The following is a 25784-nucleotide window of genomic DNA, read 5'->3' as shown; positions in this document are numbered from 1 at the left end:
AAAAATAAATAACGCTTCAGTGTATTTAGATATTGTCAGGGGTTCTTGCGACTACTCTAGAGTAACAACGCTCTGCATGCTTGTCTTTAAACAGTTTTTATTAGTGCAGTCTATTTACAGTGAGACAGGTGTGTAAAACATGTCTGCTCATTCCGATGCAGAATCCGGCACTGCCCCCCCACGTGGTGTTCTCCAACATAGGAGTCTCGGGATAGTGAATCTCCTCCCTTTCTTTCTCCTGCGTAATTCCGGAACCGGAGGAAAGGGTCTACGCTCCATGCTTTCCTTTCCCCCCCTTCTCCCCTTCTCTTTCCTCCCTCCTGTGTAGCCGGGGCTCTCTCATGCTGCTGGAGCCCTGGCCCTCTCTCTCCACTTCCTGACTAGCCTCCTCAGAGCCCTCGCTTCCATCGCTGCTTGGGGAGGAGCTACTTCTGATGCAAGGGAGAGGTTCTCTGTACTTTCTTCCCCTTACAGATATGTAGTCTTACAAAAAAATCTGTCTTTTCAGGAATAAGTTTTGCTAAGTTCAGTAGGTTTTACTCTCATGTAAATGAGTATAGGGTTGCTACCCTTTAGTTACAGCACAGAGAGCTGAAGTTGCTTTTTTATTACAGTGGTGCCTCAAATTAGAAACACCTCGGGTTACAAACACTTCGGGTTACAGACTCCGCTAACCCGGAAGTAATACCTTGGGTTGAGAATTTTACCTCAGGATGAGAACAGAAATTGCGTGGCGGTGGTGGCACGGTGGCAGCAGGAGGCCCCATTAGCTAAAGTGGTACCTCAGATTAAGAACAGTTTCAGGTTAAGAACGGACCTCCGGAACGAATTAAGTTCGTAACCAGAGGTACCACTGTATTAAGAAAAACACCTGAATAGGAGACTGTAGGGTCCTCCCCAGTATGAATGCCCCACCTTTTCTACTTATTTCTGATTGAGAGAATCCTTTGATGACTTCTTGTACAAGAGTTGTCCAAATCCCAAAGCTGGTCCTCTTTCTTGCTGTTCCCCAATAAAATCTCTTCTACCCCACTCTATTGAAATGATTGCTCTGTTTGAATGGTTCCTGGTTCCGGGATCAAAAGGGGAATTGCACAACAGGGAACTAGGAAAGGAAGTCCAGAAGTACTGGAATGAATGGGCAGCATTTGCCTTGCTGAGCAGTGGAATCTCTTTCTTACAGGTGCCGAATTATTTGGGTAACAAGTGGAATGCACTCTGGTAATCTGGAAAATAAAGATGGAAAGAACACTTGATGTATATATGGACGATCAAAATTGGCTTCCTGAGTGTGTTGGAACTGCTACACTAAATTTCCAGCAGGTGGGTTGCTGTTGCTTACTGAGAAGGAAAGGAGCAAGCCAGTGGAAAGATCATTGTGTGTGGTGGAAACACACCAGCAGGGGCATTGGGTTGGCTCTGCCAGCACATTTGCTCCCTGGTAGGAAGCTGGTATAAAAAATGACCCACCCATGAAGCCCCTTCTGTGGATAATTTACTATGCAGTGAATTTTGTGTATGTGGAATGTAAACATTTCCTTATACCAACTTAGGAGAACATAATATTCCTAAGGTGCACAGGGCCAAATGTAGCTTTAATTGAATGCAGAGGCTTCCAGAATTCACAAAACTCATCTGTAAATCACAGTGGTATGACCACATACCTTTTAAAAAAAATTGCACTGTGTTTATTTGCAAGGTTAAACCTCTCCCACAGATTCCTCTGGCCAATTTAAACCAAGCCAAGGTCAATAATATCAAACAAATCAGATTGGGGCTCTGGACATTTGTTACAAAGCCTGAACGTTTTAATTCTGTGACTGTTAGAAACATCACTGTCTGACATGTTAAGGCTGTGACCCTCAAATCCAGCCCTGACCCAGCAAGGTCATGGTGACAATTCTTTCTGAAGTGTGTGTTCCCAGCTACTTAACTTTAAAACAGGCATTAGTCACTGTGCTAATTTAATGGACAGGAAATTAGGGGGAGTAGAAAAAGAACCAAGACCTTGGCTCAGATGTTGCCTTCAGCCACTGATTTCACTTTAAAGACAGTACTTGTCTTGCAAAATGTTGTGCCCAAAGGGACAGAGGGATGAATGGACAATATTTAGTAAAATGCACAAGCAACTAGACGACAGACAGCTTGATTAAAAAGAACCAAAATATATTCTCCATTCAAACACAGAGGGTTCAGTTATAAAAGCTGTCTTGATAACAAGCCTCCTTGGATGGAAAGATTTACCCTCAATCAGGCCTTAATTTGAGCAAAGGTTTAGTCCTAAATGCTGCTGTGTTGTTTGTGTTTGCTTGTAGGGAGGGCATGAAGGAGCGTCTCCACTCCCATTGTTCTGCCCAGACACTGAGCTCCAGTGCCGAGGGCCTTCTGGCAGTTCCCTCGTTGCGAGAAGCCAAGTTGCAGGGAACCAGGCAGCGGGCCTTCTCGGTAGTGGCGCCTGCCCTGTGGAACGCCCTCCCATCAGATGTCAAAGAGAACAGGGCCGTCGTAAGCATACCGGGCGCCCTGGTGCGAAGATCCCTCCTGTGCCCCCCCATTTCCCAGAGTTGACCCCCCCACTGGCGGTAACGGCGGGAGCTGCGTGGAGCTGGAACCAACTTCCTCTCTCCAATGCAAGCCCTTCTTAAACTGCTCTTTAACACTTAATTCACTCTTGTATACCTGCATGGAATGATCACAACAAAAACAAGCTGCATCTGTAAACAAGGCCCCATGCCTGTTTGGAGTTGTAGCAGCCAGTTCTGTCCAGGCTGGCATCAGGAGCCAGCATTATTAGGCACCTGCTGAGGGCCACATCTATGCAGCGGCCCCACAGCTGACTCCTCATATGTGAAGTCTCCAGGCTCTGTTCCTCCCCCTGTGCGCTCCACTGTCCAAACATGCAAAGAATGACTAGCATAATGAGCAACTTCCTCCTCCTGTTGTGCACACTAATTCTGGAGGGGTTGGGTAGACTGAATCCAGAGGAAGAGGGGAAGGAAACAGGCAGTTGTGACAGTGGCAAGGAGGAGATGTGCATCCATGTGAGGGGACTACCTTTCCCAAGCCCCCATCCCTGCCAAAACATGGAGCCTGCATTGTGTTGGGCAAGTTGTATTTTAAGGGCCAGCCCAAGACATTTTGGCATCTGAGGCGAGTCCCAAAATGGTGCCCTGCCCTCCACCAGGGAAGACGTGTGAGTGAAAATCTATGTTCAGGAACAAAGGGAGAATAAAGATATACATTGGGACCTGCTGCCCCTGTGGATGCTGCTGCCTGAGGCAGTCACTTCACTTTGCCTTATGGGTGGACTGGCCCTACTTAGGATGCATACATGAGCAGGTTCAGTGTTTCGGCTGCAGGAGGATTTGCTGTTCAGAGGAGGGGGAGGGGGAAACCATCCATATTCCCACCCACAGTCAACCGTATGAGGGCAGGGCTGGGGGCAATAGTGGGCAAAGGAAGAAATATAGATGTTACCTTTGTATAGTAGTCCAGTTTATCAATGCCACCCATGCCTCTGCATGCCTGCAATGGTAATTGATGTGCATGGATCTGATCCATGTCCTGGAATGAAGTTGGAGCTCTTTGGATGGATTAATGCCAGAGCTGCCTCAGTCCGAACTCAACTCAGTGGCAGCTTAAGTTGAATAAATCTAATTGTCAGTTTTGAGCATTCTCTTGCTAGCCAGTATTGGATGCATTAGCTTATTTATAGATACTAGGTCTCTAATTTCATTGGCAAACATGTTTTATATATCAATCAGAAAGAGACAAAAGCTCACTTTCAAATGCAAATGTGAAATGTTGTCAATTTTGCATAACACTTAACATTATCACCCTAAGCATTTGTTTTGCTGTATTGTATTTTAAATCACTGCAGAATAACTCCCTCTCCAGATATTAGCATACTTCTGCCAAGGCTTTGCAGACACCACTGGCACATGTTGAAAAGGTTTAATATCTTGGAGACAATCCGATCTTCACAGAAAAGCTGTCGCAAAAGTGGAAGTAAGAAAAATCCAAGCCACACAGTATTTTCTGATCTGAATCCAGTTTTAGAAACTTTCAAATACAGGACAGAAAGAGCCCTCTTTTGGTCCTTCACTAATCTCCTGCCTTCAGGGGTGCCAACTTAAGGTTACCAGATTTTTTCAAAGAATCTGGGGACACTTTTTTAAAAAAAGAGAAAAAAGTCATTAAAAAGTTATTAAAAAAGAAGTAATATCTTCTCTTCTGTGGTCTCCTCTGTTGCACGGCCTTTCCTCTGGCCCCGGCCTGCTCTCTTGGAGCGCTAGCCACCATGGAGTAGGCTCGGGTCGAGCCTGGGCTTGGCCACATGTCCTTGCCCTCCCAATGCTCTCCCACCTCTCCTCCTCAGAGTGGCAGCGATGCGGCATGGTTGGGGCTCCACTCGTTTTTCTCCTTCCTCTTTCTCTCTCTTCTTTCTCCTCCTCTCCTCATTCTCCCTGCGTCGGCTCCGGGTTTTCCTGGCCCTGGAGCGCCTCTGGGCAGTCAGCCAGCTCAATTTGGGTCACAGGGGGTGGGGATCAGTGGTTCCCCCAGTTGACGCGCCGGGTGTTCCCGGTTTCCCCTCGGCAGCTGCGGTGGCAGCGGCAGTCTCAGCAGCCTGGAGCCAGCCTGGTAGCGCAGTTGGCTCTGGCTGACTTCAGGAGCTGCTCACTGCCATGGCGCCTGCCATTTTGCCTCGCCGGAAGTCCCCATATGATGTGCCTTGTGCCATTGAACCAGTCAAACAACATCATTCCCTATTAATAAATCTACAACACTTAAAATATAAATCTGGGGACATTAAATGAAATCCGGGGATGGATTTTGTCCGGGAACAGATTTGTAAATCTGGGGACTGTCCCCAGGAAATGGGAACGTCTGGTAACCATATGCCAACTTGAAGAAAATACTGAGGAGGCCGAAGTAAGCCCTGTCCTGTATAATCAATCACATGACAGACACAGACACCATTTGAATGACAGTGTCAATCAATCTGGGGGGCGGCTAGCACCCTCCAACATTTTATTGGGGGCGATGACCCCTCGGCCCTTACGAGTTGGTGCCTTACAGATTTTGTTGGCCAGCGCGGCCACTGATCAGTGCTGATGGGACTTGCAGGGCAACAACTTAATAAGTTAGTGGGCTCCTTGTTGATTCAAAACGAGCAGCCCTCAAACTGATGTTGCAATATTTAGAAAATTTCATTATGATGCATTTATATTCAGAGAGAGAGAGAGAGAGAGAGAGAGAGAGAGAGAGAGAGTTCATGGCACCCATGGGCCTATCAGGGACCCCCTATGGTGCCTGCAAAAACTCTCATAAATAGCTCATCAGAAGTTCCCAGGAGACCACTTGCTTTTCCTGCTCAGTTCTTATTCACAATGACTCAGCCTCTCCTATATCAAACACACACCATTGCACATGCCCACCGTAGATGCCAGGATGGGACACTCACTCTTCTCTATGTTACTGTGGACTTCAGAAACCCTTTGAAAACTTTTGGCTCTGTCCCCTGAATTGCTTCAGGGTGGATCCAGGGTGGTGTGGGTGGCTGATGTGGTGGCACTTGATCTAATCTACAGGGTGGGGCCACAGGGTGGGGATGAGGGTGTCTGTGCACAGCCCTGATTTAAATGAGATCTCCACATTCCTGACAGTGGTGGATATATCTGAGCAAGTTCAGGGTCCTCCATTGCATCTCCCGGATCATAGTGAGTCATGCCTGACACTGTATTTCCTCTTCTCCACTTCACAAATGGGCGGGCGGGGGGGGGGGGAGAAAGACTGGGAATAGTGGGTGTTGGCAATCCCTCCTTGCCTGATCTTTCTGGGCTTCAGAGAATTTGCAGCAGAGGCAGATTTAGGGCAGCATGACTGGTTCCACCACACTGGGCACCAAGCCACAGAGCATCACAACTATGACATAGTGAACTGAGAATGGAAGGTGAGGTGTGCACACTGACTTTTGTACTCTTACAGGGTGCAGCTGAAATTTGAAAGACCAAAGTCTGCCCCTGATTCCCAGAAAATACTCAGAAATGCTAGACTACGCATTCCAAATTAAGAGGGTTTTGCCTATCTCTACAGGACAGGAGTCTGCAGGGGATTGCTGATAGTTTACCTGCAAAATGTTGAATGCAAGCCCAGTGCTGCTGTTGCAGTCATTTCTGTCAATGAGCCTTCTAGCTTCTTGTGTTGTATCCACGACACATAACATCACAGTGTGCTCATTTTTGCCCATGTTGCTTGATTATCTTCATATAGTAATTACTATTAAAACTTCACACCTGTCATCTTTAAGGATTTTAGCACTGCTCTGCATCTTTTGCAAATAAATGTGTGAGAGAGGTTAATTAGTTGCTGCTAATAACAACACTGGCTATTAGCACTGTGTAGCCCTGAGGAGGGGAAACCCATCTCTAGAAGAGAGATCTGGACTCTGAATGCCAGATTTATTAGTTTGCAACTTGTAAAATGAAAAGAAAAGAGAAATATGAACTGCTGTAGGTTCCCCCCCTTTTTTATTCGATGACAATAGAGACAAACACCTGGAGGCCTGTGATAATTGCTACATGAACAGGAGACATCTTTGAGAAGTTCAAAATAAATCTGGCCGTGTTCTGAATGTGTGTGAGAGAAATGGTGAAGAAAGGTGTTAAAGGCGCCACTTAAAGACATAGGAAGTTCTTTCCACTGAAGTGTTGAATTGGTCCTACAGACAGACCGGCTGTGAGGCTGGGAGGGGTACACGCCCAAGGCCTAAGCCAAGGTCTTCCTACATTCAGAAGTTTAAGAAAGTTTTGGCCTAATTTTAATTCCATAACACGTTGCCAGAGTCTTTATTCCTTTCTTGTGATCCCTGGGGGCTGGGGCTGTCGCAGCCTGGTCACGCAATGTCCCTTACAAGGTAATCGGGGAGGAATGGAGACATGTCAGAAGTTCTCCTGGCATTTCGATCCAGTGATGGGTGTGGTGTATCTCATATGATGCAATCGTGTCCCAATTCCATTTTATGCTAAATTGTTTTCAAGGCCTTACATTTTTCCAGCACACTACAAAGCTACCCTTATTCAACTTGCTTATTGAACTAATTCCCTTTGTAGACTCTTTTGGAGCTGTAACGATCTGTCCACATTTTTTGCTGGAATCTTATAAAATCAAAATGTTATGACTCTTGTGAAGTTGCCTGGCGCACAAAGATCATTTAATGCTTTTGGTTTCCAAATGTTATCCAGTTTTTACTTTTATTTTATTTCAAGCAGCGACAACTATCCCCTCACAGCCAATGTGGAAAGAGTTCATCAGCTTGCTAAAAGTTATTGTGGGCAAGAGCCTCCTAAAGAACAAGCTTATGATACATTTTAGTGCAATACATTCTATATGATATCTCACTTTCAAAGTCACAGCGAAACACAATGTTTCCAAATGGGATTTTGCTCCAAGATTGGGCAATGGCCAATTGGTTACGATATATGCGTCTACTTCCAGCTACCAAAACCTTTGTGTACGTTCTAATTAACTTTTCACATTCTCTCGTTAAATGAATCTCAGTAACAGCTTCCAATGCAGAGTTTAATTACCATGCAAATGGAATTGTCATCATGGTTAGTCACTTGTGTGATCTGCAGCATAATTCTCTCCCAAAATGAATACTGTCATTCTTTTATGAAGAGGGTAAGAAAACTTGGAAATGTAATTATTACTTAAAAAAAGAGAGGAAAATATCTAGCTGATGGCATGGTGTTTTAAAGTATTTGTTTCAGCCAAAAATATGCTACCTTGTTACAACCACCTCACATTTTAGATTAATCATGAGGGTTTTAAAATAAGCTAATGAGGAAAAGTTAAGTAAAAGTTAAGGAAAGTAAATAAAGTTAAAAATAAAATATGCTGCAGGCGTACTAATTTAATCTATCAGTACAGCAGATAGTAGGTCAGAGAGATAAGCCAGCAGAACTATGCCAAACAAAATATTTGTTAAATGGAGAGAAACAGGAAGACAAATACTCCCCCACCCCAGCCTTCTCCATGACCAAATACACACATGGACTCTGTAAATACAGGACAAAATATTAAAACCACTCTAGAACTATGGCTTCTTGCTCTGAGGGTTTCATTTCTTTCTTTCAATCTGAAGGTCCAATTTTTATTTCATCCTTAATGTATTTTTGGATACCGGGCCTTGCTTCTGTACTGCCTTTCCAGTTGGTGTTTCTCTATAACTTCCATCCCTTTATCCAATCTTTTTTTTTTTGCTCCCTGTTCCATTTAGTTTTATCTCACTCTTTTCTTGGTCCCCTTCTTATTCTTCTTTCTTGCTACGAGAGTGCCAGATTACAAGAGTACTATCTCTCCAGAAACTCTGGAAATAAAAGAGTTGGATGAGAATCAGAGAAATGGGAGTTGGTATGAACAAGGCTCTTTAACCAATATTATTGGGGCTATTTAACCAATCACTTAATTACTAAGGATTAGTAAATTGGGGGGGGGGGGGGAGATCAGAAGGAACCTGAAAGGAGGGAACCTAGTTAAGAGATGGCTCACTAGGTGTAAGGGAAGCACACAAAACTGTGGTGTTTTCAATTAGTGGCTGCTATGGTGTATGCATACCTGTATCCTTCTAGGGAAAAAGAGAAACAAGGATCCCATTCAACTCTATGGAATGTCTCCAACTAAGTTGCACTCAGAGTAGACCTACTGGAATTAATGGCCCTTAATTAGTCTTGTGTTATTCATCTCAATGGGTTTACATTGACCAGGACTAACATTGGATATCGCTCTAAATGAATGTTCTCTCATAACTCTATAAAGTTATCTTAACATGTTTATTTTTGTCGTACAGGATCTGTAAAAATGTGTTTGTGAAACTTTGAACATACTGGATCATTTTAAAACTAAAGCTAAACTTTGACAGCAGCTTTGTATATTTTCTTTTTGCTTGGCATGTGTGTGAGAGGGGGGTGGGTGCTAGGAATTGAACTAATGTCATTTTTGGTCCAAGCTCTATCAAAACACTTTCAGAGGAACTGGAGAATCCATAAGTTCTAGTGAAAAGTAAGAAACCATACATATCACTCACAGCATTTTCTTATGTGCTCACTGGCCTTAGATGTATGAAGCAACCCTACAGAAGTCCATTGTTCACAGATTGTTCTGAGAGCTCCAGCCATGCAGACAACACACAAAACAGTGAACTTGACAGAAAGCATCTGCAGGTCTTCACAATGAATTTGCTCCAGTTTGTCTAACTTGACAAATTTTCAAGAAAATCAATGTCTTGTCTTTCTGAGAGAAGCCACCTGAAGACCAGTGCTGGCTGATCCTATGCAATAATGCAGACTCTATGCTGCAATTGTGTCACTGCTGTTTATTTCAACCGTAACCTTCATCATGTGTTCCTCATATGAAGGGACAATCTCAATACGGGGCTGTGAAGTTGTTGGGTTCTTTTTTTACAATGCCCGAGGTTCATGGCTCCTTCTGACCCTTCATATGTTGAGGAATAACTTCTGTAGTGGAAGCTGAAACTTCTATTCTTGTAGGTTCCCCATGTGATTTAGGATCTGAGGCCCATCTGTATCCATGTTGCCATTTCATGAAAATAATACATGAAGAGGACTAGTGACTCTTTGTTTTGTTCCAGAAAAGGGTATCTAATCTGTCAGAGACTGGCTGTGGTGGTGACCAGGCAAAAACATTCCTCTTTTCCCAGGCCTTTGGTGAATTAAACAATTTATGGCCCTTTAAAGTGTTTGTGAGGTATTGTTTTTGTTTGTTGTTATGGTATGCATTTTTGTGTTCTTATATTGTAAACTACCCTGTGATTTTTTTTATGAAAGCAGTGCTTTTTTTTTCTAGAAAAATAGGTGCCGGCACTCACCATGAAGTTGTTACAGTAAGTGCCACACTTTTTAACAACAACAAAAGAGGTGCCAGTACTATGTACCCTTGATTACCCCCTGAAAAAAAGCACTGGGTGAAGGGCAGTATAGAAATTTAATAAATAACAATAATAACTCCTTCTGAGTGAGCCAAGGAAGTAGCCCTCCTACAGGAGCAGGTATTGAGGGAGGGGGAGAAGGAATTTTACACAGTAACCCCAGGGAGGATTCAATGATGAGAAGAGTCTCAACCCACCTATACCAAGAGTGAGGGCCCCCCCAGACCTCTCTGAAAGAAATATGGCTCAGAGAGCACTCATGAGATTGTTGTTCTCTGAAGAAGGAGGGTGTTATGGTATCATTTTTTCTTATTATTTCTGTAGCCGGATTCATTTTGGAAAGTGAAGTGAGCTCTAAAAGTCCCGAAAGTCTTCATCTCTATCCCACTATGCTAAATTCAGCCTGATGAATTTTGCATCTCTCAACACACACATAGGAAAAATACACACATACTCGTAGGGGAAAAAACCTTTGCACATGGTAATACTGGGTGACAATTGCATACAGAAGCTTGTGCTTGTGTTCCTAGACTTTTTTGTTTGAGACTGTAAAAAGGATGAGAGATTTACAGTGCACTGTCTTAGCTCTCTTTTGCCCTGGCTCTGCTAGTTTGACCAGCCTATTGGGACTGCAAACCACTGCTGTTAAAACAACTGCCAGGCCTTCAACCAGTTTTACTAACTACAATAAAAAAGTATCTTCTTAAGATGTCAAATAACTTATGTGTTATGTAACATGTTGTAGTGAATCCGCCCGATTAATACCACCAATTAATAATGCAGTGGATCCACTCCCACTAACTGCCCCCAAATAAATACAATTCACCCACCTCACGGTACGCCAATTACACAAATTTCTACAATCTACCACAGATTATCTAGTGGGGAACTTGTGAGAGGGAAAACTTAATAATTAGAGTCTCAGGCAGAAAATAATACAACAAGAATAAACAAAACAAAACAAAAGGTTTATGAGACAAAGTGGGTCAGGAAATGCATTCTCTCAGGTAGAAGTTAACTTATCTACTTTAACTAACTATAAGATCTCTCAGGCTTAAACAAAATATAGGCACAACTCTCCCGAAACTTCAGGTCATGAAGAGATCACGCATGAGAGAATGGAATTACTGTAGTAGGGAAAGCTGATATAATTAAGGCACCAATAAGTGTACTGTTTGTAATTCGCTTCTACACAAATGACACATCAAGAAGAACACAGAGAAATGTATGAGGGGAATTAGTGCAATGTTCACATTAAGAAGTGGTTTAGCTTTTCAGCCACACACGCAAAAGCAAGTGTGAGTGGAATTAATGTATGTTGGGTTAAGTATATCAGGTCACTAAAATAAAACCCCAAGTCCAAGAAAACAATTAGATGCTGTTATGGCAAGGAGAGCAGGAAATGGAATCCATACATGAGAATGATCTACAATGGACCAGGTGGCCTTTAACCCTGTTCTCCAAAAAAAAATATGCCTCGCCTTCCACTATGATTATTATAAATGAAACATTAAAGTGGTGTCTGCTTTATAGTTCATAGTATTTAAATGCAGCTTGGAGCTCTAATTCTAGAGGCAGAATTTTTTGGATTTGAAGTCTCTTGAAACAGATGGAGAAAGGTCAGACCACTTTAGAGCTGTTCTGTGCTGTAGAACTACAGTGCCACAGATCTACTGCAATTGTTCTGTTCAGGGGTTGGAGGGAGGCAGGATATAAACTGCTCCTCATAATTTTAGGGCCATCAGCCTTCCTATCAAGACCTTCAGAAAAAGCTGTACAATGTGATTATGTTCCTAGATCATAGGGCATGTCATAAAATCAATGAGATTGGTTTCTGAGGGCCACCTTCCTAGACAAGCAGACAGTCCCTTGGTAATGGATGTCTTTCACTCCTACAGAACTGGAGAAAATTGCTCTTCCCCAAAGGAGCAGGCAAGCAAAATTTCGAGGAAGTGGGCCAGAATTGCTGCTTGATTTCCCAGTGAGAAACACTCCCTTGCTAGGCCCAGCACACTCCTTGTAAGTGAAAGGCAGTCGTTCATTTATTTGTTCAAAAACATTCTGAAATTGCTCAATATTGTAAATCTCTAAGCAGTGTGCCAGAAGTAAAATTTCTACAGATGATCAGACAGTTCCTTCCGCTCACCGGGTCTCAAGTTGTTCAAGGCTTCATATGTTAGTCATAAGACTCGTGCATGACCCAGTTTCTCCATCTTTCGTGATTTTAACCTAAACATGTAACATGTCCCCTTGCACCAGCAGGGGAGGCAGGATGGAGATACATGGGAACTGTTTATATTTGTAAAATTGTTCAAAAAAAAATTGCATTCCCAAACAATTTTACAAATGTACAATATGAATATCACCAGACCAACCAACAAGATCACAGGATGCAGCAGTAAGGAATATCTCATACATATGGGAAACAAGGGACCGATATTATGTGTTTTCTTGCAGATCAAAGCTCAGAGTTCAATTTTCTTTGGAATATGTTGTGGTTTTTTTTCTTTTCTTGTAAGCAAGAGATCTGAACCTAAACAAACTCTTTACAGAAAGATTCAGATCCTTTCCTCTTTTACCCCTACAAACTTGAAAAGCAGAATATGGGATTTCTCCATTTTTTTTCAGTTGAACGAGTATGCTAAAAATTAGAGCTGAGTGAATAATTAGCCACTGTCAAATTGTGAAATGTCTGCAGGCACAGTATGATTATTTTTTCAAACTGATTGATTACTAGAATTTACAGGTCTCTTCCCCCCAACCGTACCACAAACAATGTGTTAAAAAGTGTTAGATTTTTGGTATTCACAAGCTGTGGCTCTGAAAAATTTGTTTTTAAAGGTCACCCAGAGTGTTTTTAATCCCTGACTAGATGAGTCCAACTCTCATAATAGGGGGAAAGGCTTTTAGACCATTGCTGATTGAGAACAGAATATCCCATGAAATAGCAGAAGTGTACGATAAAGCAGCATGTTAGGCATATCACAGAAAGAAATTAAACTTTTCCTTTTCCTGGCCCTTGCTGAGCCCTGTTTCTATCTATCAAAGAGCCTAATCAAGAATTTCTATCAAAGAGCCTGATGTGAGATTTATTGGCAGAGTAGAGATTTTATTCTCTTTCATCATGGTCACATAAAGTACTTACAGAAATGTGAAGTTAAAGTACCAGTTACTTATCCCTGTCTAGTATAGTTTCCTGCAGGCAACAAACTGATGGTGCTGCTGCTTCTGGGACAGAAGCAAGGCTTACAACGGACATCTACTAGAATAATGTATAAATAATTTTTAAAAAGATTATCACAAATGCAAACATGCTGTTTATGATAGGGGAGTGCATTGGGTCTGTGTGCATCTCTAATTACGAGGTGAATTGGGGTGATTTTAATGTTTTCAAGTTGGATTGCACTATTAACAAGGCATCCCAAAGGTGGGTCAGAAACCCCTTAAGCTTTCGAGTCTTTCTGTGGCCTGTTATACAAGCACACAGAGAGAGAACAGAACAAAACCAAGCTGACTAGGAAAAAAAGCCCAGAGCTCAAGAAGGAAGAGGGGAGCCGGAAGAGATCTTTCATTTGGCAGACAGGTCTAAGTTCACACTGATGGGTTAAAAGCTGTGCTTGTCTTTCACACGAATGATGACTTTCTCAGCGCAAATCAATGGAGCTCCACTGTATCAACAAAACTCCATGGGGGTAGAATATGTACACCCCACCCCTGACCCTTAGGGTACCAAGTCAACACAAGCCAGTGAAGAGGTTTCTCTCTCTTAGGAAGAAGAGGATATATCTGAGGGTGGGGTGGGAGAGTGTGTGTGGTAACAGGATCCTTGCTGGGATGTATGTGACATTTCCCCCACCCCCTGTCTTCCATAGAGATCTATGCCCTTTCCCTCCAATCAGGCAGATGAGTGGGGTGGCATGGGGGACCATTGAGGAAGAGGGATAACACCATGCCATGAACTAAATAACATCACCGGGTGCACCAGGATCTTATTTGAGTTTGGAATAAGCTGAGCTGTTTCTGAATGTGGGGGGGGGGGGATGGCTAGGTAATCCTGAGTGCAGTTTTGAACCTGACTACAGGTAGGTAGCCGTGTTGGTCTGAGTCGAAGCAAAATAAGAAAATTCCTTCAGTAGCACCTTAAAGACCAACTAAGTTTATATTTTGGTATGAGCTTTCGTGTGCATGCACGAAGAAGTGTATCTGAAGAAGTGGTATCTGAAGAAGTGTGCATGCACACGAAAGCTCATACCAAAATATAAACTTAGTTGGTCTTTAAGGTGCTACTGAAGGAATTTTCTTATTTTGCTTGAACCTGACTGTGTGGGTTCTCTCCATCCCTAATGAGAAAAGCAAAATATCAAGGCATGAGTCAGTAGGATTAAAGCCAATGTGATGCATCAGTGCTGACATATTTATTCCCGTTACTGGTAAACCACTTGCTGCTATCCGCTAGCAAAATATTTCGAAGTGTTGCAGTGGGTCAGTTGTTGCACAGCACACAAATACAATATGCGCCCTTGTTCAGAGAGTTTAAGGACTAGAGAGGCTGTGTTTTGTGTGAAGATCCAGTGGATAAGTTTGGATATAGCAACAGAATCTGTTTGTTGTACAGTACATTTTGTTTCCAATTTATATTGGAGTCCACGGTTCCCCTCAAGGTTATGTTTCTGTTGCAGGGATGGTCTACTGTTGGACATGTCATTCATTTTGTCTATTTAGTGTTATTGTGTGATTGCTGTGTGCTCCATGGGCAAATTTTCAGTATTCTTTTATAGATATGAATGATGTACTTCACATCCCCATGCCATTTTGTAAAATCTTTCTCTTTCTTTCTTTCTTTCTTTCTTTCTTTCTTTCTTTCTTTCTTTCTTTCATTTCATTCTTTGGGTGCTGGTTTCCAGTCCTGTGCTAGACAATGTTTGTACTAGAAAGCCCTTCCAGAAAGGTACAACAAGGAGGGTATGCTTCTGCAGCAACACGATTTTGTGAACATTTTATCTGTCTGTAAGTAGTGAAGAAAGATCTCCACGTTGCCAATAATCTGAGAAGCCATCAGATTTAGACATCCATGATCCAGGAAAGAGATATGCACTACTGTCCAGTATCTTATTTACTCTGGTGTGCATGTGCAAAGGCTCTCAGAACATGTGAAAGCATAGAAATTTTGCTAAACGCAATATTTAGCAAGATAACCATCACTTTGGGTTTTGTCCCTTGCCACACAAACCATCCGATTCATTGAGTGGCTGAACATCATTAGCTAGTTTTTGTTTCCTGGGAAAGTGGATATAGGAACCTTCCACCTGAAAAGAAATCATTACTTTGCCCATAGAAAGAAGCACAATCCATTTAGAGAGTGCCAGACAAACAAATGCAGAAACACCTATAAATAAATAAAAGAGCTGGATTAAAACCATTAACTTCCATGTGGGATCAGTGCTAATGAGTCTCTGTAGAGGTGGTGAGAGAACCATTTGCCATAAATAATAATAATAATAACCCTTTTCACATGTACAGCAGCACGGAAAGTGTGAGAATTATTCATAATGAATAATTTACCTGGGCAAATTGAGCTTCCTTTGCTGCCTAGGATAAATTGTCTGAAAGGAGATCAGTTTCCCCAGGACTTATTCATTAGACTTGTTTTTTAACCTTCTCAACAAAGAGAATGTTATCTATACAAGTGATCTTGCCAAAACCTGCATTTCGTGGCTCAGAATTATGCATGTTGTGGGGCTCGTAATGCTCCAACATTACAGTCCCATAATTCAACTCCAGCTTGGATTTTAATATGAGCTGGAGATGAAGTAAATGCCTTTCTTCTTCCCACCCACCAGGCTCCATTCCTCAGTCCTTCCTATCCCATTGCCTGGCTGTAGTGTTCTAGGCATAAGGAGGCCTGGGAAATACAGATTTCCCAAGGATTACCTCCATGCAAGGTAAAGGGACCCCTGACCATTAGGTCCAGTCGCGGACGACTCTGGGGTTGCGGCACTCATCTCACTTTACTGGCCAAGGGAGCCGGCGTACAGCTTCTGGGTCATGTGGTCAGCATGACTAAGCCGCTTCTGGTGAACCAGAGCAGCGCACGAAAATGCTGTTTACCTTCCCACCACATTTATCTACTTGCCCTTTCACGTGCTTTCAAACTTCTAGGTTGGCAGGAGCTGGGACCGAGCAACGGGAGCTCACCCCATCGCGGGGATTCGAACCACCGACCTTCTGATCAGCAAGCCCTAGGCTCTGTGGTTTAACCCATAGCGCCACCCGCGTCCCTTGTTCCATGCAAGGTAGTCTTGTGGAAAAGCACATGGGCCAGGAATACTTGAGTCTGACGTAATTTTTGGCAACAAGTCAAAGGAAAGAGGAGACCATATGTAAATAAGTGGGAGAGACTGTGGGCGGTTGGGAGGGTAGGTAGGGGAGTCTTGGCAGTTCACAGATCAGTAGGGAAGGAGGAAGGAGGGGTGAGGGGGGGTCTTTGATTCCCATTGGGGGTAGGTTGGAGGAGAGATCAGGGCACAATGGGAGTCAGATGACATTGGGGGAAAACCCGAGTCCAGTTTGGATCCTAATTCCAGTTCAGGAAGGGGGGGGTTGTTTTCCTTTTCCCTATCCCAAATGTCTGCTCAAATTCTCTTCCTTGAATAGTTAAAAAGGCCAAGCTAATATGGAAATCAAAAGTGAATAAGAAATAAGTTACTTTTTTAAAAAACAACAACAACCCAAATACATTCAACTGATTCAGTGCCTGAGACCATCAAGGAGGAGTACAAGGTACAAAATAAAATAAAATACAAACACAAATTCTGAACCCAAATAAAACCAATTCTATGAACTCTCAGAACAATGAAACGATTTCTACAAATTCTGAAGACAATAAAACCATAGATATACAGTTACTATTTCATAAGTGCCTTGAGGCGTATACCTCAAGGAAGGTCTTTGTACACAAAAGGACTGGAGGGAGGGTGCCTGTCTAAGTCCAGTTGGCTGGCAGCGTAAGGCAAAAAGCCTCATTTGTCTTACAAACTAAGCACACCTCTGGGGCAAGTGGCACTCTCAGCATTGCCCCACGTGAGGACCACAGTTGCACGGCAGAGGTATATGGTGTGAGGTGGTCCTTTGGGTAACCTGGTCCCAATTGCACCCTGCTTTTACGTACACTTGCATATCACATGATGGCCTTCAATTGAACATGGGAATGGTTTGCATTGGGAAGTACTGTTCTTGAGGTGATGCAAGATGTTTTGACAGTACAGCCAGTAAGCAATGGTTATGGCACTGTAGTTATAAACAGAAACCAATTTTTAAGACCTTTTAAATAAGGGACATTTTCTTCCATCTACAAATGTTACAGCAACATTATATTTAGGCTCAGTAGCACCAATGAGAAACCACCAGTTCAAGACAGTTGCCATCTGAGGTGAAGGATAGTAGCCTTATTACCACCCTTTCATGCGCAGAAGCTGACTGGACTGGTAGCTGAATCTTTACTACTGCCAAGAGGACAGCTTTCAACAGGCAGCAGTTAGGGGGTGCAGAACAGGTCTTGAGATAAACACTGTTTTATCTTCCAGTGGAAGGGATAGTAGCTGGGATAGACTCTGACAGTACACCTGTGACAGTGATGAGTTACTGGGAGGCCAGATCCATTCTGACGTTCCTCTCTATTGGCTGATCTTGTCAGGAGGAGCAGGCAGGCAGGCAGGTAGGGATGGGGGAGAAATTCAACTCGTTTTGCATTTAAAGGCAAACCCACTAAATCTGCCTTTAATCTGCAGAACAATATGAGGCTCAAAACACAGCCATCCTTCAAAATTCGCACTATTTCGAATTTTGCAATTTAGTTCTTCAATCAAGCAATGTGCGCAAAAAATGCAAAGCGTGCATTAAAGTGCATATATCAGTGGGGGTGGAATGGGAAAAAATACATTTTAAAAAAGTGTATATTAGGAGGAATTGGCACTATAATGCTGTTGAATTCTCATGAGGACTCCAGAAAAATAATAATCACAAACCTGTTCTGAGAATGTGTAGAACTGGGTTTAAGTCTGGGAAAATGAGAAAATAAGATTGCTGCCACCAGCAACTGCTGCCTGGGGCTGTTCCCTCACTCTGTCTAATATTAGGGTCAGTCCTAGTCCAATCATATGCATGTTAGTCCCACTGTATTCAGTGGAGATACATTTCTAGTTTGTTCTTTGTAGTTTTACTCTCTCGCTCTAGTTGTACTTTGCAGAGCAGCCTAAAATGCCCTTTAGACCAGTCAACTTTATTTACATTTTCAATATAATGAACTCAGCAAACTGAAACAAAACAACAAGTGTGGCTACATTCTTTCCTAGCATGCATTAATACATCTACAAGGAACAGTGAAACTAAATGGAAGATAACAAGGTGCCATTTTCCTCCAATGCTACAGTATTTTATCATTGATACACAGTTTATCAGATTTCAGGACTGCTTGATTCAAAGGCTTATTATACAAAACAATACTTTATCTGTGTGTAAACAAATGCTTTATTTAAAAAGAGCAAAAAACCCCATGGTGTTTGATATAATGGCTTATCAAAAGGAAACATGTGCTTGTGGATACTAGAATTATTTTTAATGTGCAAAGTCACACATATTAAACATTTTATTATACTGCTAAAGTGTGTCCTTCTGCCATGATATAGATATATGGTGTTCATATCAATTCAGAAATGTTTTATTGAAAGAATGGCTTTTTTGCAGCAATGTTTGAAATAAGTTAATTTATTCAGCTCTATTCACCAACATAATCCAGGTTTTATTAAGTTTTTTTTTTTAAAAAAAGGAGTTGATAGACTTGCCAAAGGGGTCAGGCAGTGTTATGACAGTGGAAGATTTGCCCACTGAGAAGAAGCCTGAGAGAGGGAGATTACTCAGTTTATCATTACAATCACTCACAAATGTCCTCAACCCAACTGCAGATTCAAGCCGGCTCTCTGGTACTATGGAGAACTATAGACAATTAAGCAACTGTGTTGATAACTAAAGCACAGAAAACTAATGGGGAGTACAACCAAGCACAGGTAATAAATTATTATAGGTCTTAATCTGTGACCAAGAAAGCTGACTTCACCACCATTGCATTTGTTGCATGCTGGGAAGCAGAACACGTTTGAGAAATGGGTAATAAAAAGGTCTAGATCATGGTAGCTGACATTTGGTCTTTCAAATGTTGGGGTTCAACTCATAGAAGCTACATCCAGCACGGTCAACTGATTTTTTTTCTTTACTTGCATTACAGTTGTATGAATAGATTAGGAAGAGAGAGAGAAAAAACTGCTTGATATTGTTATGTTAAAAAGGAGTGAAATATTGTTTTAAAATAAAATCACACAAGCCCTATTCTGCTGTACAAAAATATGGGGCCAAGAGGATTTTCTAAAATGAAATTAAACCACTTGAAGATTCATCCAGTACTAACCCTTCATTTAAAAGGGAACGTAAGTAAGTATAATCTATTGCAGTACTCTGGAAAAGAGGCATAATTTGATATTCTTGTAACATGATTCACTGCCTGAATTTCTATGGTTGCATTCAGCAGTGTGTTTTTATTCTTACATTTTAGAGCTTACAATTTTATATCTGCAGATTTCTAATTAGGACCATGTGGTTGAGCTTTTTATTTTTACATGCAGAAAGGGCTGTGTGATTCCTGTAGGCTCTGCCGATTGTAAATGTGTCTATCTCCCATCTAACTTGTGGCCCAACTGTGTGCAATAAGAAGCTAATTCTGAGAATGATCTTTGGTTACATTAGATTGCTGTAAATTGCTGCTGTCCTCTAATGGCTTCTAAAATCTAAAACTGAGCCAGTTATTCTGAAAAGCACTAAAATGATGAGTACAGCGCAATGGAAACATCGTTATAATTAGTGCAAGACAGACATATGGTGTTTCCTTCACATCTATAACTCTTTTAACACCACTGCAGGTCAGGCATTCGCCCCATGACGCATCTTCACTTTCCTACAACAATATGAGAGCTGAGCTTCTCCTTGGTCGAAGGAAAGTGAAATGGAAAGAAGATAATAGCAAGCTGATGAGGTTGCCCTAGCAACTGCATCTTCACAAAAAATATACAGGGGGCGCTATGAAGAAATAAATGGATTATTGTATAAGTTATGTTCTGGCAGTTCCAAATGAGTGCCTCTTGAGTGTGACTTCAGATGGTGTCAATATAACCCATTAATCCGTATGCATTTTGTGTTGCTCTTTTTCATGGCCCATCTACAGAAACATCAACCCTCTTATATTTCTCCTCCATGTGGAGAAACAGGCCTGGCTCATACACTTGCCTACAGCGGTCCCTCCATAGGCACGGTAAGGATGCAAGCTCTTGTCACAACATAATGGTTAATACATAGATAATTTAGACCATCCTCTTCAGAAAAGGATTCGCATTTCCCGCACCATGCTTGCAGAAGGGACCCTTAAGTAAAGCCACTCCACTTCCTTGTGGGGCTGTGTTGCGGGTATACCATGTGGTCTCCTGCTCACAGTAGGGGTGTGCCTAAGCCCCTGTGTCATGTGGGAGTCCCTGGCCACGTCATGGCCCCTGGCCAAACAATCAGGTTGGCCAGGGGCATGGCTTAGCATATATAAGTAGCCATGCGCCTGGGGCAATCTCCTTTCTTGTTTCCTGCTCCCACTAAGCATTGGTAAAACTTGGTTCTGGGGAGGGGAGGTTGTGGCCATCACCTGCCCCTCCACTTTAAGGATATTCCATTAAAGTCATCTAGGGGTGTGGATCTTATCCGAAGCCTGGGTAGGGGGTTAGAGCCATGCCATGACCCCAACAGGGACCTTGGGGTAGCTCTTAGTTGGTGTACATCAACAGGGCTCCCCCCACTGGTGGTTGACCCTTAGTGGACCACCTGCATGGTGAGCAGGAGTCAGTTATAGTCGGTTCAATTCCAATGCCTAAGCCAATACCACTCACATTCTGTAACCAATAAAGTTGTGGCCTTTATTTGTCCATTAACCTAAAATACTGTGTCCAGGTGTACATAAGGGGGAGGCCTCAGGGTCTTGACATGCAACAGTATGATCTGTGACCACAATCTGCTAATCATGCAGCTGCTTCTACCTTCTTAGAAGTGACATGCAAATTCATCATTTGGCAGTTGATTAGTTGCTGCAAATCCACATTCCAGTTTCTAATGCTGCAGAGACTTGTGGCACCATGCAAATCAAAGTTCTCCAGCAGCATGTCCAAATTTCCCTGGACTATATATGTAATGAATTCAACTTAATAATAATAATAATAATAATAATAATAATAATAATAATAATTGAAGTGTGCTTGATGTTCTTTGTTCTTACAACAAACCTGTGAAGGACATTGTTGAACCTGTTTCGTGGAGGCTTAGCAATAGTTACTTGCTGAAGTTCTACCGGTAGCTAAATACTATTCAGAGACAGAAGCTGAGGTTATATATTAATCTGTGTCTGAAATATACCACTTTAGGTGGCAGTCCTGCACTTTAGACAAGTGAATATTCCTGCTTAATTTAGAAGAAGAAAAGAAATCCCTACATTCAAAAAAATTAACATATCAAGGAGAAGGCAAGGATAGAATCTTTCTTATTAGTTTCTAGTTTCCCATGTGAGAAGTTTTTCTTTTTTTAATTAGAGGATCATTCAATACTATCTAGGTACAACCTAGATAGACCCAGTCTGCCCATCTGATTTGCTGTTGATAAGAAGTAAGCCTATGGCATTGGAGATACTTGTGTACAGTGATATTATATGTTGATGGAGACCCTTTTCTGAAAACTCCCCACTCCTGAAGAAGTGGGAGGAAAGGTGTGTACACAGTATGGGAGATTAGAGAGAAGTGGACTGCTGGGAGGATGGAAGGGATGCTACTGCCTTCTTCTTCCTGCTAGCACAAAGGAAGACACAGGTGACATGAATGGATCACAGCTGCTGTGGAGCATTACCCAGACACTCAAAGAAACGGCATTAAAGGCAGGAAGTTGTAACATTGGGGAGAGGTCCATGGATGGATGGATATTTGAAGGATTTACAGACCATGAACAGGCTACAGAGCAAGTGAAACAGAGAATCTAGGAGAAAAGAGACAGATTGCAAGGAGATATGGTATGGGGAAAGATAAAGAAACAGGCTTTACTTAGGAAGCTCAGTGGTGTGCCAAGAGAGAGAGAAAAGGAGATGCCACAATTAGCTTTTGTTTATCCTACTTCATTACTCCTCTGAGCGCTACACGGGTGAACCAAAGGTATGGCTGTAACAGTATACACAATTACCTGGAAGTAAGTTTCATTGAAATCAATTGGCTCTAAAAAGGTTTGCATAGGATTGCACTGTGGATCTTTCTCTAGAGTGATAATACATCTAGTGCAAAATAAAACATTTGCACATGATTTGGAGTCCTAACCTAGATGGAGTTAATACTCTCAATTAAATAGACCACAAGTCAAAATAGGTGCATTGGATTTCAGATTTCAAATTTTATTGTGGCCACAAGGATAGAGCATTTGGCTCAGGGATAGATGGTTTTGCCAGAACATAAGACTGCAAAGCCTGAAGTTGTCAAATGGGACAGCGCAGCCAGAAGGATTGTGTCAAAAATCAAGATAGCCGTGATGGTACACAACAGCTTGATTCATAGTTACCGCTAGCTCCATCCTTCATTTTTCGACATCTTTGTCAGAGCAATTTCAATAAAAGCACACATGATCGAATGTTCTTTTACCAGGTATCTCCTCCAGAACCAAGACAGGTGAAAGAAATGAAAAAGCACTGGCTGCCTAAAGATATAGATACACAGCTGGATCACCTGAGCATGTTTATTATATGGCGCTCTCTTTCCAGATGCTCTCATTCCCTTTGGTACCAACTATGTTTGTGGATTCAGAAAATGAGTTATTCCTCCCTCCAAGGGAAAACTATGGTAGTTATAAAGAGGTGGGAAGTGATGCTCAGAAGTGATGCTCAGAAGCAGAGGTTTGTGCTACCAACAGCTGAAAGGAATCTCCTGTTGTGCACCTGGCCAGATGTGCCCTACTTTTCAGCTCTCCCCTTGATAGACTATCTGGGTAGCTTTTGAGAAGACAGCTTTGCAGAGTTGGGGGAAAGAGCTGGCGGCTTTGATTTCCTCTCTGCATGTTGCTGTTCTATTCCCTCAATTCATCTTTGCAACTGACACAACTCTGGCTTAAAGGAATTCCTCCTCAATGCTTGTGTTGTAGAAGGGCCTCTGTTCTCACTGGTGGAGCATCTATTTCACATCTCCAGGTAGACTGGGAGAGACCCCTGCCTGAAACCCCAAAGAGCCACTTCCAGTCAGTGGAGACAATACTAAGTTAGGCAGACCAATGGACTGATTCAGTATAGAACCGCTTCTTGCGTACCTAGGTGTCCCCTGTCTGATGGACAGTCTTAAACTATGGGCCACAACAAGTTCTGTTGGGGGGTCAAATCAGGCCACAACTTTATTGACAACAGATTTAAGAGGTTTGGCATAGGCTTTGGTTAGACTACACCCCTTCCGGCTCTCTGCCAGAAGTACTTAACATGAGGTCAACTAGAAGAAAGGGAGTTCTTGACCTACATCAAAGAGTAGCTCCCTCTCTGGATTGCACCTGGGGAGTGCTGTGCCCCTAGCCCCCACCAGGGCATCTGGACAGAAGCATCTCCCCTGGATAATTTAATGGGATATTCCATTTTTTTTGGAGTGGCAGGCAGAGGCTACAACCTCCTCCCCATCCAAGACTATGCCTAAATCTCCAAAGCTGTGACCATTGCTGTGAGGATGGCTAAAACCAAATAGAAGGAGCCAATTAGCCAACTGGGGGAATTCCAACCTGCTCCCTAATATGGGACCAGCATTGTTCATAGCAAGAGGTGGGAATGTGTGTGATCCAGAGATGAAGTGGCTGCCAAGGCCAGTCACAGCCTTCATTAAATCCTCTGGGAGAGAACCTGAGCGAAACCAGCAGGCCCAGCCAGGTCTGCCCCTGCCCCAAGAGTGGCTTGTGCCTAAGCCTGCTAGTGGTTGGCCAATTGTTTGAGCAGGCTGGGTGGCAAGTATGTTCTTTGCCACCAGGGAAGTGGCCCAGAAGGCAGGGCCTCTGCCACTGGAATCGCAATGGGTTGGAGGAGCGCAGGCCCACAATGGCACACGCCTAAGAGGGTAAGTGTACTCAGGTGTAGCTGTATGAATGGATGCTCCTGGTGTAGCACAGAGGTGGACTGTAGCACTGGAACAAAAACAAGGTGCCATGACCCTAGCATTTGATATTATGTACCACTCTGTAGATTTAAGATGCTTCTAATAAGAGGAAAACTAGTGCTCTGTGTTTGTCTCCCATTTCTAGACCTGTAAATTATACCAAAGCAATGCCTTTCATCCCAATGCGAGAGTTCATTGTGTTTTGAAACATTCTTTCACCTTTTCTTCTAGATATTCACCTCTGGATGGATTGCAGGTTCAGACCTGTGCTCAGAAGGGACCAGCAATATTGTTTTAAGGTTATTGATTTTAAAGATGGCAAGGGAGAAATCCAGGGTCATTATGCTGCAAGCACCTGAAGTGAGAAAACCTGTGACAAGGAAACAGGCTTCTGCGAAGATATGAAAGGGCTTTGGAATTGATGGAGAGCCACATCACACTAAGGCTGTGTGAGCGCTGGAAGACACTGAAGCATTACAGTTCGGCGAGCTCAAATTGTGGGCCTGAAATCCAGCATTATCTTTAATGACTTGAAGAAGTGAAAATATTCAAGCCCAGGTGTCGAATCAAAATTCCTTGCAAGGCAGCTATGGACTAATTCCAGATGTTTAAGTTGCTTTACCTTAATGCAATTCATAAAACACCACTGCCTTTTCTGCTTTTGGGAATAAAGTACTGGATAGGGACTGTGTGTATTTCACTTGGCATCATTAATGTGATATAAAGTATAAATTCTCAGTTGTATATAAATAAATGTTGTTGTTTTTTTAAAGCAGAACTGAGAGGTTAGGCGCCTCTATCCCCTGTTCTTTCACAATGCACCACAGAAGGACTAAGTGCTTGTAATAATACTTTGGGGATCAGGAACTTTTGGGATCAGGAACTTTGAGTTAGATTGAGGTGCAGCCTTCTACCTCTAGGTGACAGCCACCAATCTTCCTGTATGTGTGACCTTAGGTCACAAGTGACTAACCTGTGACCATCCACTTGCTATTGAATGCCAGTTCCCATCAGCCCAGCCAAGATCAGGGACGGTGGGAACACATTGGGGGGGGCACAGTTTAGCCACCCCTGCTTTATCATAACAGACTCAAGGCCACACAGAAATTGTTACTTCTATTCACTCCTCCAGCACTTATTTGTCCTGCACACTTAAAGCTCTCAGTGCTGAATCCTTGCATCACCAGGACAAAACAACAGGGGAGCCTCCGGGTACTTCAGGTTGCAAATGATAAAAAGATTGGTATTCAATAGTGCTAAGTGGCCGAGATTTACACTGCCTTGGGGGCTTTGCCCTGCCAGACCTACAACTGTATTATGAGGTGGCTTGTCCATGTTGGTTAAGGGAATGGATGGTATTGGAGGATGCACACATTCTAGATCTGGAAGGCCACAATATGAAATTTGTATGGCATGCATGTCTTTGGTATGAGAAAGCGAAAATATATAAGAGTTTTATGAACCATGTTTTTAGGGAAATTTTATAGAGAGTCTGGGAGAAACATAAAAAAATTGTTGGAAAGAAAAACACCCCTGTGGTTATCACCAACTTACTCAATTACAGTTAAGAGAATAAACATGGACAGACGGTGGGTGACTTT

General features: G+C 42.6%; 1 long non-coding RNA gene across 1 annotated transcript; it reads left to right on the top strand.

Moving 5' to 3' along the window:
- The first annotated feature begins 1208 nt into the window (after window positions 1–1208).
- Window positions 1209–24957, top strand: LOC148685025 (uncharacterized). Its single transcript, XR_015951001.1, has 3 exons — window positions 1209–1323; window positions 20220–20306; window positions 24415–24957. It is a non-coding gene; the product is annotated as an uncharacterized LOC148685025 (long non-coding RNA).
- Window positions 24958–25784: the final 827 nt, after the last annotated feature.

Source organism: Zootoca vivipara, chromosome 7 (assembly GCF_965207765.1).
Source record: "Zootoca vivipara chromosome 7, rZooViv2.hap1.1, whole genome shotgun sequence".
Lineage (NCBI taxonomy): Eukaryota > Metazoa > Chordata > Lepidosauria > Squamata > Lacertidae > Zootoca > Zootoca vivipara.
Note: the sequence above shows the minus strand (reverse complement) of the source record. Positions and strands in the feature narration are given on the sequence as shown.